Genomic DNA, 18365 nt, shown 5'->3' with positions numbered 1-18365 from the left:
GGCCGGTAGAGAAGGGTGCCTCTGAGTGTGGTTTTGGGGTCGGTGTGGATCTGGAAGTGAAGGTGCTCGGCGCTGGCAAGGTTGTCATCTGAGCTGGTTGAGATGCGAATGGAATTCTTATGGACGATGGCGATGCCTCCTCCTGTATGCTTGACGCGGTCCTTACGGATGATCTTGTATCCTTCTGGGATGGCAATGGTGATGTCTGGGGCTGATGAGGCGTTCATCCATGTTTCTGTTAGGAAGGCGACGTCCGGTGAGATGGTGTCTAGTAGATTCCAGAGGTCGATGGCATGTCTGTGGACTGAGCGGGTGTTGAGCAGGATGCATTTTAGGTGGTTGGTGTCGGGTCTCTGTGTCACGTTGGTGGATGAGGAGTTGGTTTTGGTGCCGTCGAACTTGCAGGAGTTGCATGAGAAGGGACCATGGGTGTGTCCTGGAGCGGCTTGGGCGCAGTTGGGGGAGCGGCCGGAGTTAAGGGCTAGGAGGGAGGTGGCATCGTATGTAATGCGGGGTGGGTGGGTGGGATGAGGGCCAGGGGGTCTGGCGCTGGGCGCGGGCTTGGCGCGGACGGGCGTAGACGGGCTTACCTTTGGCGCACCTTCGGCGCGACCGGGACGCGATCGCTGCGCGTGAACGCTGCGCGAAAAGGCGTTGGTCATATGTGTATAGAGGAAGGGGAGGGGCGAGGGAGGGTCAGCAGGGAGGCGGGGTGTAGATCGGTGGAAGGAGGCACAAACAACAAACAAAATGGCAGCAAGCAGTCGAACTGCAAGCAACACTGGGGCACAGAGTAGGCGATCGCGATGGCAAAGGCGGTCAGGCAGGTATGCAAAGTTATTGAGGGCGCAGGTCAAACACAGGCAGAGATGTGCCAAACAACTGTACAACTAGCGCACTACACTCGTCAGTCGTAATGAGTCTGCAAAAAGTAAACAGAGCTGCTCGGCGGGCTAGGCACTGTAGCGCTACGCTCTGGCTGCAAGGAGCTGGAATGAGCAGAATATTAAATGAGGTCGATCTCTATCGTAGTACGATACCGCTTTGAGAGGCTTCTGTGAGGCTGGGAGCTGCGTGAGGAGCGGCCGTTTCTGCTGAAAGCTACGTTTGTGCTACAACCAAACACAAGGCCCCGGGCCCTGATGGGGTGCCGGCTGATATCTTCATACATTCCCCCAAGCTATGGGCGGGGGTTTTGGCCAATGTATTCTCTGCCGTCAATGGCAACCCCACACCCTCCTCTTGGGCCATCTCTAACATCGTCCCCATTTTTAAGAAGGGCCAGCGGGACGACCTGGGTGCTGGGTGTCTGAATTAAGCAGACCACTCTTACCCAGTCCAAAGATCGGGGCTTGATCCATCACCGTTATTTAGCTCACTGCGCCATCCCAGCTCAGAACCTGGCTATATGCAAATTAGTCTGTCCCTGGCCCAGTGCATCATGGGAACAGGGCAGACCAAACTACCAAGCCAATTCTTCACCGGAAAGGAGACAGGCTTCCGGGGACCGGTTTCTGGCATTTCAGCCGTCGTCGGCCCGGCTTGCTTGAATCCTGATGGTGCAGTGAGCAAGGGACTCATGTCTGAGTATACCCTGCCTCACCTATAGTGGCCAAAAATGATTCAGAAAAGGGGGTGGTGATGAACAGAGTGTCTGAATTAAGCAGACCACTCTTACCCAGTCCAAAGATCAGGGCTTGATCCATCACCGTTATTTAGCTCACTGCACCATCCCAGCTCAGAACCTGGCTATATGCAAATTAGTCTGTCCCTGGCCCAGTGCATCATGGGAACAGGGCAGACCAAACTACCAAGCCAATTCTTCACCGGAAAGAAGACAAACTTCCGGGGACCGATTTCTGGCATTTCAGCCGTCGTCGGCCCGGCTTGCTTGAATCCTGATGGTGCAGTGAGCAAGGGACTCATGTCTGAGTATACCCTGCCACACCTATAGTGGCCAAAAACGATTCAGAAAAGGGGGTGGTGATGAACAGAGTGTCTGAATTAAGAAGACCACTCTTACCCAGTCCAAAGATCAGGGCTTGATCTATGACCGTTATTTAGCTCACTGCACCATCCCAGCTCAGAACCTGGCTATATGCAAATTAGTCTGTCCCTGGCCCAGTGCATCATGGGAACAGGGCAGACCAAACTACCAAGCCAATTCTTCACCGGAAAGGAGACAAGCTTCCCGGGACCGGTTTCTGGCATTTCAGCCGTCGTCGGCCCGGCTTGCTTGAATCCTGATGGTGCAGTGAGCAAGGGACTCATGTCTGAGTATACCCTGCCACACCTATATTGGCCAAAAACGATTAAGAAAAGGGGGTGGTGATGAACAGAGTGTCTGAATTAAGCAGACCACTCTTACCCAGTCCAAAGATCAGGGCTTGATCCATCACCGTTATTTAGCTCACTGCACCATCCCAGCTCAGAACCTGGCTATATGCAAATTAGTCTGTCCCTGGCCCAGTGCATCATGGGAACAGGGCAGACCAAACTACCAAGCCAATTCTTCACTGGAAAGGAGACAAGCTTCCGGGGACCGGTTTCTGGCATTTCAGCCGTCGTCGGCCCGGCTTGCTTGAATCCTGATGGTGCAGTGAGCAAAGGACTCGTGTCTGAGTATACCCTGCCACACCTATAGTGGCCAAAAACTATTCAGAAAAGGGGGTGGTGATGAACAGAGTGTCTGAATTAAGCAGACCACTCTTACCCAGTCCAAAGATAAGGGCTTGATCCATCACCGTTATTTAGCTCACTGCACCATCCCAGCTCAGAACCTGGCTATATGCAAATTAGTCTGTCCCTGGCCCAGTGCATCATGGGAACAGGGCAGACCAAACTACCAAGCCAATTCTTCACCGGAAAGGAGACAAGCTTCCGGGGACCGGTTTCTGGCATTTCAACCGTCGTCGGCCCGGCTTGCTTGAATCCTGATGGTGCAGTGAGCAAGGGACTCATGTCTGAGTATACCCTGCCACACCTATAGTGGCCGAAAACGATTCAGAAAAGGGAGTGGTGATGAACAGAGTGTCTGAATTAAGCAGACCACTCTTACCCAGTCCAAAGATCAGGGCTTGATCCATCACCGTTATTTAGCTCACTGCAACATCCCAGCTCAGAACCTGGCTATATGCAAATTAGTCTGTCCCTGGCCCAGTGCATCATGGGAACAGGGCAGACCAAACTACCAAGCCAATTCTTCACCGGAAAGGAGACAGGCTTCCGGGGACCGGTTTCTGGCATTTCAGCCGTCGTCGGCCCGGCTTGCTTGAATCCTGATGGTGCAGTGAGCAAGGGACTCATGTCTGAGTATACCCTGCCACACCTATAGTGGGCAAAAACGATTCAGAAAAGGGGGTGGTGATGAACAGAGTGTCTGAATTAAGCAGACCACTCTTACCCAGTCCAAAGATCAGGGCTTGATCCATCATCGTTATTTAGCTCACTGCACCATCCCAGCTCAGAGCCTGGCTATATGCAAATTAGTCTGTCCCTGGCCCAGTGCATCATGGGAACAGGGCAGACCAAACTACCAAGCCAATTCTTCACCGGAAAGGAGACAAGCTTCCGGGGACCGGTTTCTGGCATTTCAGCCGTCGTCGGCCCGGCTTGCTTGAATCCTGATGGTGCAGTGAGCAAGGGACTCATGTCTGAGTATACCCTGCCACATCTATAGTGGCCAAAAACGATTCAGAAAAGGGGGTGGTGATGAACAGAGTGTCTGAATTAAGCAGACCACTCTTACCCAGTCCAAAGATCAGGGCTTGATCCATCATCGTTATTTAGCTCACTGCACCATCCCAGCTCAGAACCTGGCTATATGCAAATTAGTCTGTCCCAGGCCCAGTGCATCATGGGAAGAGGGCAGACCAAACTACCAAGCCAGTTTTTCACCGGAAAGGAGACAAGCTTCCGGGGACCGGTTTCTGGCATTTCAGTCGTCGTCGGCCCGGCTTGCTTGAATCTTGATGGTGCAGTGAGCAAGGGACTCATGTCTGAGTATACCCTGCCACACCTATAGTGGCCAAAAACGATTCAGAAAAGGGGGTGGTGATGAACAGAGTGTCTGAATTAAGCAGACAACTCTTACCCAGTCCAAAGATCAGGGCTTGATCCATCACCGTTATTTAGCTCACTGCAACATCCCAGCTCAGAACCTGGCTATATGCAAATTAGTCTGTCCCTGGCCCAGTGCATCATGGGAACAGGGCAGACCAAACTACCAAGCCAATTCTTCACCGGAAAGGAGACAAGCTTCCGGGGACCGGTTTTTGGCATTTCAGCCGTCGTCGGCCCGGCTTGCTTGAATCCTGATGGTGCAGTGAGCAAGGGACTCATGTCTGAGTATACCCTGCCACACCTATAGTGGCCAAAAACGATTCAGAAAAGGGGGTGGTGATGAACAGAGTGTCTGAATTAAGCAGACCACTCTTACCCAGTCCAAAGATCAGGTCTTGATCCATCACCGTTATTTAGCTCACTGCACCATCCCAGCTCAGAACCTGGCTATATGCAAATTAGTCTGGATCTGGCCCAGTGCATCATGGGAACAGGGCAGACCAAACTACCAAGCCAATTCTTCACCGGAAAGGAGACAAGCTTCCGGGGACCGGTTTCTGGCACTTCAGCCGTCGTCGGCCCGGCTTGCTTGAATCCTGATGATGCAGTGAGCAAGGGACTCCTGTCTAAGTATACCCTGCCACATCTATAGTGGCTAAAAACGATTCAGAAAAGGGGGTGGTGATGAACAGAGTGTCTGAATTAAGCAGACCACTCTTACCCAGTCCAAAGATCAGGGCTTGATCCATTGCACCATCAGGATTCAAGCAAGCCGGGCCGAAGACGGCTGAAATGCCAGAAACCGGTCCCCGGAAGCTTGTTTCCTTCCCAGTATAAGAATTGGCTTGTACTTTGGTTTGCCCTGTTCCCATCATGCACTGGGACAGGAACAGACTAATTTGCATGTAGCCAGGTTCTGAGCTGGGATGGTGCAGTGAGTTAAAAAACGGTGACGGATCAAGCCCTGATCTTTGGACTGGGAAAGAGTGGTCTGCTTAATTCAGAAACTCTGTTCATCACCAACCCCTTTTCTGAATCATTTTGTCCACCATAAGCGTAGAAGGCTATACTCAGATGTGAGTCCCTTGCTCATTGCACCATCAGGATTCAAGCAAGCCGGGCCGAAGACGGCTGAAATGCCAGAAACCGGTCCCCGGAAGCTTCTTTCCTTCCCAGTATAAGAATTGGCTTGGAAGTTTGGTTTGCCCTGTTCCCATCATGCACTGGGACAGGAACAGACTAATTTGCATGTAGCCAGGTTCTGAGCTGGGATGGTGCAGTGAGCTAAAAAATGGTGACGGATCAAGCCCTGATCTTTGGACTGGGTAAGAGTGGTCTGCTTAATTCAGACACTCTGTTCATCACCACCCCCTTTTCTGAATCATTTTGTCCACCATAAGCGTGGAAGGGTATACTCAGATGTGAGTCTCTTGCTCATTGCACCATCAGGATTCAAGCAAGCCGGGCCGAAAATGGCTGAAATGCCAGAAACCGGTCCCCAGAAGCTTGTTTCCTTCCCAGTATAAGAATTTGCTTGGTAGTTTGGTGTGCCCTGTTCCCATCATGCACTGGGACAGGAACAGACTAATTTGCATGTAGCCAGGTTCTGAGCTGGGATGGTGCAGTGAGCTAAAAAACGGTGACGGATCAAGCCCTGATCTTTGGACTGGGTAAGAGTGGTCTGCTTAATTCAGACACTCTGTTCATCACCACCCCCTTTTCTGAATCCTTATGGGCTTTGCGGGCAGGTTAGGCGCTAGGCCCATGGAAGCGCTTCTGAAAATCTATAAAAGTAAACCAGTTGCCCTGGCCTCATATGGTTCACCCCTTTGGGGTTATGTAAATCTGGAGCCAATCCAGAAAGCTGAGAATAGATTCATACGGACACTACTGTGGTTTTTATTTAGAGCCAAGAAAAAAATACGTGGTACCGGTATTGAAGGAGGCTGGTGAGACCAGCCCTGCTCTACTTACAATTATTGACCAACCCACGTACTACTTTTTGTATGGCCAACTTTTTGGTGGCTGCAACTAGAATTAAGAAACATATTCATTAGATTAATGACCCCTGTAAAAATGTGTAAATTAAGATGTGAGACCCTGGTGTTTTACCAAATGAATTACGTTTTTTATTAATCCCACGTATACTCTGATTTGCCTGTTGTAAATGATTTGTAAATAATTGCATTGTATATATTTTATAATGTACAAAATGTTTTTATTTCTTTGTATGATTTTTAACTAAATCGAATAAAGATATTTTGACTGACTGACTGACTGACTGACTAAAGTAAACTTTACAGCACATTTCCCCCAGTCGTTAGCTCCCTTCATGAGAGGTCTGTCTGTCACTGTGTCACTTGGCTGGCTATGGATGGTGTCAATACCAACCTCCACATTTTGGTCAGCAGCACACTTTTTTTTAAAGCAAATTATGCACTGGGTTAGAGTGATGGTGTTGCACATGTGATAAATCCACTAAGCAGCTATGTTTTAGAATTGTGAAAGGTGACCAAGTCTAATTCGACTTTGTGTTTCACATGGAACATCAAACATAAACCATTAACATACTGAAGGAGTTTGACTTTTTATATATCCACTTCCCTGGCTTGGTTGAAGCATATAAACGCCAAAGTCAGTGGATGAAGGAATAAGGCATAACGCTTGTGAGACCATCTTAACTTCAGGGATGCAATAGAAGGATGTTCGTGCAGGATTCTTTGTGCATATGCGCTAATCAACAAAGGGAAGAGCCCCAAGCATGGTGCCCTGAAATCATGGTCCCCTAAGGGGATAAAAGCTCCCCAAACTCCTCTATACTACTAGCTGTGCCTTCCATCTTCCTGAGAGAGCACCAGGCTATTCATGTGAAGGAACGTGAGCTCTGCACTGGCTGATGTTGTAGGCATTATGCACCAGCAGTAGTTACCGGAGCCCATCTAAAGGAGTGCAGCAGGGTTATGGGCATACACGCACTTTTCCACAGGCCTCAGTCTACTCACAGGTCTCCTTCCGGTTATATAAATCAAATCCTGTAGAAGTGTCTTATGCTGTTGATGCTCACCATAGCAAGAATATTTTTTGTACATGACTTCATCTACTTCACTGATGTGGCTGCCAGCACTAATACCCATGATGAATTTCTGTTGCAGCGTGCATATTTGTCCAATATTCTTTCATTTGGAGAGAAAGAAACACGTTTTACTTAGGTGTAAAGTGTGTAGTTTTTCATTAAAAAATGAACCTAAAGCTAACAAAATGGGAACTGGCTGTTTAGGTGTGATTTACATTATCATCTCTCTCCTCTCACAGCAGTGCATAGACATTTTAAATTTATTGAGAAATTCTTCCATCAATGAGCAAAAGCACATGTATGTTATGTTTTGGTACTTGTATCGTAAACTGTCAATTTGAGGACCTTGCTTTGAATCCAACTTGGTATTGACTGAAAATTGTGCAGTTGTGGGAAATCACTTAATCAAAATTTGCCTTACATTTGAATGTGTGAGATACTACTGTAAGTGTATGCAACAAAGAGATATAAGCCACCACTTGATACAATTTTGCATCGTTTTCCATCACCTCCCAACAGATGCAATGCTATGTTGCTCTTGGGCTAGGTTCATGGTTTAGGAATACCAATACATGCATGCTTTTACATTGTGTACAGGTATACAGCTTATTATAATTTGTGGATACTGCTTCCTTTTTTTGCTACTGGTGAGACCCCCTCATTGTGTGACTGCCAGATGGAAGCTCCCCACAATTTTCTTTATTCCGGTTAATTCTTCACACCTCAAGTCAACTTCTCAGTGTCTGTGGGAGCACTTCTGTGGGATCACTTATTTGGCACACTGGGAGATCCCTTCACACACATCTTCTTGTTCTCTGGAAGTATGTTATCATTATGCAGTTCATGCTACTTTTAATTAAATGAGACACTATTGTTTCTGTACATCAGACCAGGGGCATAGCTACCATTGGTGCAGGAGGTGCAAAGGCACCAGAGCCGAAAGGGCATGTTGAACACTGATAATTGCTGTATTTATTACCACACCTGCATTCAAAGTGGCCATTTCACCTGCTTTCACCGGGGCCCATGGCATCCCTGCTATGCTACTTCCTCAGGCATGCATAGGACTCACTTGGTACCAACCATCTTGCAGAAATCTGATGCTAGCTGGTCTGGTGTACATTCCCTGAGCTCCAGCAGTGCTCGTGTCTCAGGAGAATTCTTTGGCAAATATAAAGGAACAGGCATGCACATATGCCTTGTCCATGCATTAGCACATTAAAACCAGACCTATTGGCCTTTGAAACGTGCCCAGTTCCCAGTGTGCAAAATTGTAGCCTCACCACCACCTTTTAGTACTAGCCGCACCCCCCCCTCCAAATGTTTTGTCTATTTGTGCCCCTAGTCCATATGTTGATACGCACAGTAGACAGCACCAGTTGCGCAACAATTTTGTTGTAGGCCGTAATGCACACAGCGACCGCCGCCCCATAATAAACACCACATTTTATTTCTGCCCAGGGCCCTGTCCTGGTCAATCCGATTTAGGGCCTACCCATGATAGTAAAATACAGTAGGAATTAAGGTGCACTGTGCTCTTCATACCGTTGGGCTCCCTGAGTAACAGCCCCTACTACACTAATGGTAACAATGCCTGAACAGCACAGACACCTTCGGCTTCCTGTCAGGTAACATGTCTTCTTTTCTCCTCTGTTTGCGACCTTCTCTTGGCTGAGGATTAGGCATGATCTATGAGGGCCATTATGATTTAGAAATAGCCTACATGTGCCAAACAGTAATTGGAGTTTCGAGTTTCAGTAGTACTAACAAGGTGTCAGACCATCCAAAACATGACGGAGACATGTGGCAGAAAAAGTTGCAGAACCCGGAGTATCATCTACTACATAAATATGCATATTTTTCAAACTGCCACGTCAACGTTAAATGTGGTTTCTGAACGGATCTTGGATTGACATCTGGGCCAAACAGTTCAGCTGTGAAGTACTCAGACTGCTGCTAAAAGCATCCTGCGGCACAGACAGTAGACAAAATCAACCATGGGAAAAATGGTGTATGCAAACTATATTGCAAAGTCTACAAAACATGCAGGGGATTTCTGTAAAAATGACATTGTTTGATTTTTCGATTATCAGGGAATTTTTGGGGGGTGAGTCCGATAAAGGAAGGACGAACCGCAGTAATATCCTGTGGCTTTACATTTTGCAGCAGTTCCTTATTTTTAGTTTCATTTGTAAGGATCTTGCACCATGAATGGAAACCTATTCTATTCTATATTTACCTTAAAGGGCCTTGGTTCATCCTCCTTCAGTTATTGGCTTCGGTTTCCTTGTACCCTTAATACTTTGACTTGCAACATTGTAAATCACATCTTCCGTCATCCACAGAAGCTCTTCTCCCCTGTTTCAATTGGTCCTTCACCTCCATTGGTATGCATAACAATATTACACCTTCTGCAGCAGTACAGCAGCACCGGTAAGCAGGCACAGTTACTGTCGCTTGCAATGTGCCCCCATCACATGCATACTCTGCTAGAGGCACCATCTCCGAATGGACTTTGAAAGTGCTTCATGTTGGACGCCAATGTGTCTGTAGGTAAGCTGGGCATCTTTGAATGGTTTCATCATAGTTTACTAAAAACATTCAAAGATGGCTTCCAGTGTATGTATACACATGCGCAACAATGGTTCACTGTGGCAATCTTTAAAAACAATGGGGCAGATTTATGAAGGGCTTGCGCCACGTTTACGGCGCCGTTGCGTGACGCAACGGCACGGAAACGTGGCGCATCCCTGCGCCCTATTTACAACGTGACGCATCTAGGAGATGCGTCACGTTGTACAGCACTGCGCCATGAGGAGGCGTTCCTGCGCAGGGGGGGCGTTCCTGCGCAGGAACGCCTCCTGAAAGTGGCTGAGTGAAATCTATGAGATTTCACTCAGTCACTTTCAGGGCAATGCTGCGTCAAAACCCTGCGCCTGCTTGAAGCAGGCGTAAGGCTTGAGGCAGCATTGAAAGAATAGGCCCCCCCAGAGCATTGCTGGAGCTGCGTCGCGCTTGCGACGCAACTCCAGCAATGCGCCACATTTCCGGCACAGATGCGTCACGCATCTGTGCCGTTTTTGCCCCATGGTGCGCCGCATCATAAATGCGGCGCACCATGGGTGGCGTAGCTGTGGCGCACTGTGGCGCATGTTAACTGGCGCATCCCTCGGGATGCGCCAGTTAACATAAATCTGCCCCAATGTCTGCAACACTCAAGATAAATATACCAACAAAGGGGTAACAACATCACTCTATACCACTCAATTTGGTATTCGTTACAATATGCATAATACATCTATTTCCTAGAATACATTTAATTGGAAAAAGGTGCTTGTCAAGAAACCATTGTGATCACACATTAACGAAAGCGGAAACTATGGGAAAGTACCTTCATAAAATAAAAAATAATAAAAAAAAAACATATATATATATATATATATATATATATATATATATATATATATATATATATATATATATATATATATATATACTTTTTTATTTAATAGGATCCATCATTAAATGTATTAAGGAGTGAATATAAGGAAAAGATAAGTTGACCTGTATAGTAAGTATGGTTACATAATTCTGTAGTGGCCTTGATGCTTATAAACGTACGAAATATTTAATTTCTTGTTAAGGAGCCACATTAGGATTAGGGCAGCGGGGCACATCCACAGCTGGTTCATCTTCCAATATTTGACGGAAATTATTGTATCTTTGATCCAGCTGTATCAGAACCTATTAAAACAGAAAATCACGTCTTACAATCAAGCCACTTATAGTTTAAACATTTGTTTTGGAAATTTCCTGGCTCTCCTTTTGAATGAAACACATGTTGGTCTAATGAAATGGATTTTCATTACCTATGTCTCATGTATTTGATGTTTTTGCAATCTGATCAACTGTTATTCATTAAAATGTACCTGTAATTCGAATAACTTCTGATCTGAATGTACAATTCGAATTATTTAGAGTGGATATAGTCTCTAAAAGCTACAGGGGCAAATGTATAGAACTTATGCAGTGCGGTGCAGTAACCCAAGTTGGGTGGCATGAGAAAACAGAGCAGTGCCATCTCTATTAAGATAGGGCCTTTTGCTCTCTCCTTCTGCTCTCTCCCCCTGCCCTGGTACACTTTAGGCTACTTTCCACCACAAGAGTGCGTCAATTATGTCCAGCATACTTTTTTTACTGGATGGCATTTTCGAGTACAAAATACTATACTTGGATATAGTCCAAAACCTTTGGAACTCTACATGGGTGCTGCATATTACAAGACACATGCAAGTTATAAAAGTTTGGTAACAGAGAACGTGTCTCAAACGTTATGACTCCCTCAAGGAAGTGTATATTTTTGGTGCAAAGCCCTTTCTGCTTTTTTTAATAGATAGGGCTTTGCCTCTAAAACCATCAGTGGTTGCATTGGAATGCCCATATGATGCAGCACTGTCTCTAAACCTTGATAAATGCAGCTCATAGTCCTTGTAAGCCCCTGATGTGCACACAAGTGTAATTCCAATTGAGTCCCAGGATCTTTAGGATCATAGCAATATGTTGTTTACAAATATTTGTTTAACTATTTATTTTTTGGCTTTTGATTGGACTAAAGGGGATGCTTCATTTTCCAAGCCATTGCTGCTCAGCTAATTGATTTTATTTACATGCAAGTCAACAAGTAACAATCTGTGGCACTGCAGTCTTCTGCTGCTCACCCTTGCATCACCCTGTGGTAATACAGTCATGTACTTCTCACTGTCGGAGCAGTTAGTAACAGTCTGTGATGCAGCAAACCTCTGCTACTCAGTTCTCAGGTCACCCAATAATTTTCAATGAATATACTGTCTATTTTGCAAAGGCTTGTGGGTATGCAGGTTTCCATCTAGGGGTGTTGCTATGCCCCCTTTCATTTTCAGAGGTATCCTTATATGTTTGTATAGATGCAACATTCTGACATTAAAGAGTGATCCTACATACTATATTATATCTCGTAAGTTAAGACTAAGGGGCAGATTTATGTTAACTGGTGCATCCCCAGGGATGCGCCAGTTAACGTGCGCCACAGTGCGCCACAGCTCCGCCACTCATGGTGCGCCGCATTTATAATGTGGCGCACCATGGTGCAAAAACGGCACAGATGCGTGATGCATCTGTGCCGGAAATGTGGCGCATTGCTGGAGTTGCGTCGCAAGCGCAACGCAGCTCCAGCAAGGCTCAGGGGTGCCCCATCTACACAATGCTGCATCTAGACCTACGCCTGCTTCAAGCAGGCGCAGGGTTTTGACGCAGCATTGGCCTGAAAGTGACTAAGTGAAATCTCATAGATTTCACTCAGCCACTTTCAGGAGGCGTTCCTGCGCAGGAACGCCTCCCCCCCCATGCGCAGGAACGCCTCCTTATGGCGCAGGGCTTTACAACGTGACGCATCTCCTAGATGCGTCACGTTGTAAATAGGGCGCATTGTTTGCGCCACAATTGCGTCAAATAAAGTGACGCAATTGCGGCGCAAGGGCATCATAAATCTGCCCCAATGTAATTGCAGGCTTCTGCTCCTCATTCTCGAGACAAGTAGTAAAAACAAGTTGTACGGCATGGCTTTTGCTTCTCACTCTTTCGACATCTAACAGCAGTCTGCGGTACTGCAGTCTTGTGCATCTCACTCTTGTGACACCTAGAAGTTGCACTGGTACTGCAGGTTTCTGCTGCTCACTCTCAGGCCAACTAGCAGTAGCCTGTGATACTGCTCAACAAATACTAACCTGCAATTAAAAACAAATGTGTGTCAGTAGCTATTTCCTTATTTGTTATTTTGCTGTTTATGTTGCTTTCAGTACTGAAAGGGTGGGTGTCTTCCGCGTCTAAAGTCTTGATAGGGCAACAAAACAGCAAGAACGCTCTCACGCTACAGGGTCCAAGTTTTCATTTATGTTTAAACTTCTTCCTCCCATAATATTTTTGAGTGTGTATACTACCAGAGCTGAACACTCATGTATTTGTTTAGCTCTCCATGATGCCTCTGGCAAACTGTTGTGAAGCAAGCATATTGAAACAGTAGCAACACTTATCTGTGTCACATGTAAGCTGTTCATCACTGTAATTGCTTCAACATAATTTCCTAGGAATGTCATGGTTAAATTGCCAAGGATTTTGGGCAAGCAAGTAACATGTGTTAGACCTGATAGTCTTAGAGTGGTCTTCAAACATGGTTATATTGATTCATCCCCAATTGGCATAATTAATGTACTTATAACTACATATTAAAGTGCACTACATGTACCCAAGGCCTGTAAAGTCAATGTTGCTAGTTGGCCTGCAACACTTACTGTGCCACCTACTTAAGTAGCCCTCGAACCATGGCGAAGGACTGCCCTTGCAGAGCCAGTGAGTGGAGCTTAAACTGCCATTTTGACCTGGCAAAATAAACCTTTTACAAAGGATATGAATGATAGAATGCACTCCCGAAAATATACTTAGAATACACAAACTTCCCACTTTTATCCACAGTAAAAATCAATGTTTGTGGTGTGCAACCATGGTACAGGCTCTGCCCACAACATGCATGTAAATCCAAAGGTCAAAAGCTGGTAATTGACTATTGTCCTGAGGACACCACTTGACTCAACAGGGGTCCAAACGTCAACATGTGTTTCCCTTGGTTTGCCTAATTGTGAAATGCTTCACATGTGGTGATGTGATTTACACATGTTATTTCTTGTAACTTTTATTACCAATAAACTTTTCAGCTTTTTCTTTGTGTTTCATGTATATATCGTTTTTGTTCTTCACATTGGAGCACAGTGTCGCCCGCACTTATGTTATTAACTATAATAATATCTGCATAAAAATTGTTTTGAATAAATAATTTAAAAAAACACAGAAACCATTGTCTGCAAATATTGGAAAGAATATTGCACTTGTACGAAAGACAACTAAAGTGTGTAGATACCACTTGGTGTTTTTGAATAAATAAAATAATTTGTAGCTTCCCCAAACACATGGTAGAGGGTGGCTCATTATTCTGAAAAAACAGTGTACGCTGTTTTTCATATAACTGTCTAGCAGTGAAGGCTTATGCTCCCATTCTTATGGCATCCCTTGTGGAAAAAGGTAGGGCCGATGCTGGTCGAGAACCTTTTTCAGTATTGCCCGGCGCTAACCGCCTCTCATACCACTCGAATCTTACAAACAAAGAGGCAGGCGCTGGAGACTGGAAGGCAGGAAACAGAAGTTTTATTCCGACGGAGCAGAACACGTCAACTCAGACAACAGGGTATCTTCTCGAGGTGCTCTAACCGCATCTCTGAGGCCTGGCCTCTTATACACAGGTTTATGGCTTTATTGCATGAAACACATCTTTGTCAATACTTTGATGTACGGAAAGACATAGTCAGAATCCCCGCTCCAAGCCCGTTCCCACACACATTTACAGTAGAAGTCCCCACCCCGGTCACAACAGGTGATGATTGTCACGCAGCTGGACATTCCGCCGATTCCCGGAATGCATGTGGTCGATCGGATCTCATGGGGTGAGGGCTTTGATCAGTTGTGGATCCTTTGATGGGGGAAGCTTCCTACTGTATGGGGGCAATAAACAGCATCCGCACAGCCAGGTGGCGGCCTGGGAATGAGCAGGACAATCGGGTACAGAGGAAAAGGGGGTTTTATCAAAGGGATACGGGATCATGAAAGGGATGGAGGGAGGTGTTGAGCTGGGAACAGGATGGGGATTCCGAGGCAGGGTTGCGCTGAAGAGGGGTTTTACGGCCCGAGCATGTGAGAGCGGGGGCTGTCAGCGTGCGGGGGATGCTTGCGAGGTCAGGAGGGAGAGAGAGAGAGAGAGACGCGCTGGCTATCGGCAGTGGGCAGAGAGGCCATGGCATTCAAAATGGCTGCCGCTTACGCGCACAGATGAGTCTAGAATGGGACAAGATGGCGCCGATAATGTTGATGTCGCAAACTAGATTTTAACAGGCCTCCCTTTTCAACATATCTAGCCAACTTGTCTAATCGATATCTATCTTCATCAAATTCCTAACCTCGACATCATACAATGCTCTCATGCGTTCTTTTTCGAAGTCCAGAGTCTTAGGGCAGATACAATTCGCACATAGTGAACACAGAGGCGGCAGGCATTGGATTCCTAAGCAGAACCCACATATCACAACAACAGGTATCAGTATAATTGTAAACAACCTCCACCCCCAGTTCTTCACAGTACTCCAGAACCATCCACCAAGCGACCATTCTTCTCGTTCCTGGTGAACTTCTGAGGAAAGTCTGTGGAGGTGTTCGATGGCTTTGCACACTGAGGGTGAATTGTCCGGTATATAGGTGCAGCAGCTGGACCCAATGATACGGCATGCTCCTCCACGATCCGCTAGAACCACATCTAGAACAAGGCGGTTCTGGAGAGCCACCAGGCGGACCGCTTGAAGCTCAGCTGTATTGTTCGCAAGGATGCCAGCTGTAATGTTCATCGTTGTTTCAACTGCCTGGGTCAAATGCCGGATGGCACGGCTGTTTGCCATCGGACCCCAGAGTGAAACAAGTCCCTTCATTGCATCGAGGAACTGCGCTCTGGTGGAGTCGGCTTGCTCAATGTCCTTGGCTCGTTTTTGTCTGTGATGATTCGCTGGAGCCACATAGGTCGGAGGAAGGATGAAGGCGATATAACAGGTGCCCCCCCAGCCTTTGGGGAGCCAGGTGTAAGCCTTTGTACCACAAACAAAGTACATGTTCGGAGAAGAGACAAAGGAGGGTGGATCAGTGGAGTCCAAAGTTCTGGTGATGCGGCAGGCACTGCGGCCTACCAGCTGTGTCCCAAGCCCTTCGATGCACATAAGGCCTGTGACGTTGATGACGGATAGGGCCACAGTCAGGGTGGCAGCTGTTCGTTTCCGGAGGTAGGAGAAGGTGGGTCTGGTCGGATTGTTAAACACCTGAATTTCAATCCGTTCTTTGACGGGGATGTCCATGTGGATAGAATCGTTGGAGGTCTGCGGGCAGAAGTGTGCAGCAGTTTTCTTCGTTTTGTTCTGCCAGACCTCATGAAATAAATGTGTCATAGTTCTGCTGGAGGTGGCATTATCCCTATAGCTTTCTTGCAAGAGGATCAGCCAAGCAAGGCAGGAGCCGTGAACTGAGAAGGGTGAAGGGATGAAGGGTATAGAATGTCCAGTGGCGTGGGGTAGAAACCCACAGATCCAGCAGTTGGTGGCATTGGTAGCGAGATTGTGTTGGTGCAGCAGTTGCACGAAGGAGTTGTTCCAAAACTCCTTACGCCTTTCTCGGAGTTGGGGTGAAAGAGAAATCAGATAATGTTCTTTCATTGTGGTAGGCTGTGCAGTGGTCAGGAATGTCTCATGAGCTGGTGCGCTCTCTTCCACAATCCAGAGGGTGGTCATGAGGAGGAGGCAAAAGAGAAGGGCAATAAAAAGTGCAATAGTCTTTGAACTGTGGATTTTGTCAGTCTTTGGGTTTCTGTAGCGAATCTTCGGATGTCCGGTTGCTTCCATCATCTGCGTGTCGGGTGCTTCCATCATCTTCTTATCGGGCGCTTCCATCATCTTCTTATCGGTCGCTTCCATCATCTTCAAGGGGGCTCGGTAGCGGGCAGAACCACAAACTTCGTCTGGCTTCTCTCCTGACAGCCTTAGTAGTCTTAGGGCACCGCTCTGAGAATTACGACTTAGCCAGTGGTCTGCTTAGCCGAAGCTCCCTCCTTTCGTCGCAGGTTATACCCTTCTCTGGATGGCACAGTGGGATCAGGAAATGTTGCCAATTCAAGTGTCTCTGTATCGGAATAGCAGTTCAGTGATGGTCGGTCTTTGTTCAGGAGTTCTTCCTGGGTGGCCGAGGAGATCTTCTTACAGTGGTGTGCATGCACCCAGTTGCGCTTCCCCTCCACTCGAAGAGCTGTTCGGGTGGTGATTAAGACTTGCCAGGGGCCAGTCCACCGGGGCCCCAGACTCTTCGCACGCTGGAAGTTTCGGATCAATATGAAATCCCCAGGTTGGATGGTGTGCCCGGGACCCCTGGAAGCATCGGGAATGGCATGCAGCACCTGTTGGTGGATAACAGACAGTGTCTTAGTCAATTGGTACAAGTAATCAGACATTAGGACGTCAGGGACGTCATGAATGGAAGTCGGTTTTGGTGCAGACCAGACGCTCATGGGCCAGCCGAAAACAACCTCGTAAGGTGTCAAGTGGTGTTTGGTGGGGGTGGAACGCATTGAGAGCAATGCCAGTGGGAGAGCGTCTGGCCATTTCAGTCCTGTAGTAGCCACTATCTTAGCTAACTTGAGTTTCAATGTGGCGTTATGTCGTTCAACTAGTCCAGCAGATTGGGGGTGGAAGACTGCGTGGAACTTTTGTTTTACACCCAACCCCTTCAAAATTAGTTGGATAACTTCGGCTACGAAGTGGGGGCCATTGTCGCTCCACAAAATTCGACAAAGGCCGTAACGAGGGAAGAATTCCTTTAGTAGTACCTTTGCAGTGGCCATGGCAGTGTTGTCACGGGTTGGATAGGCTTCCACCCACTTGCTAAATGCGCACACTACAACAAGTACATACTTCAGGTCTTGGCACCTTTCTAACTGGATGTAGTCCATCTGCAGGACTTCAAACGGATGATTGGGAACCCCAAACCCTCCCCGGGGTACTATAGTTCCTTTCCCAGGGTTGTGTTGCAGGCATATCAGACATTGTTGGACCAGACGTCTGGCAGAGTCTGCGATCTTGTCATTGTGCCAAACTTTGGAGACAAGTTCGGTCATTGGGGCTGATCCTATGTGCGCAGGGGAGTGTGTCATGGTCAGTATGGGGATCAGGTATGAATCGGGTAGCAACCATTTGTTCGTGTCTTTTGTCCGCCAGCAGCCTTCATCGTCTTTCAGTCCCACCCGTGTCCATTCAGTCAATTCGTGTTGTGAGCTAGCCATTTGGATGTCCCTAATAGTTTCCCTAGCGTCTGTCCATTTCTCTGCTTGTGACCTGGTCACGTACATGCGTGTCGTCGTCCTATTCTCAGCTGTGGTTCGGGCAGTGATGTCGGCCAGTGCATTCCCCTGTCCAATGATTTCTGTCACCTTTTTGTGTGCCTGGCATTTGATCACTGCGAGTTGCTTGGGAAGAAGGACTGCTTCTGTTAAGGCAGAGACTAGATCTCCGTGTAAGATGGGTGTGCCATGTGAGGTCAGGAATCCCCTCTCCTTCCAAAGGAG

The sequence above is a fragment of the Lissotriton vulgaris genome, chromosome 3_1, assembly GCF_964263255.1.
Source record: "Lissotriton vulgaris chromosome 3_1, aLisVul1.2, whole genome shotgun sequence".
Lineage (NCBI taxonomy): Eukaryota > Metazoa > Chordata > Amphibia > Caudata > Salamandridae > Lissotriton > Lissotriton vulgaris.
This window is presented reverse-complemented; position numbering follows the sequence as displayed.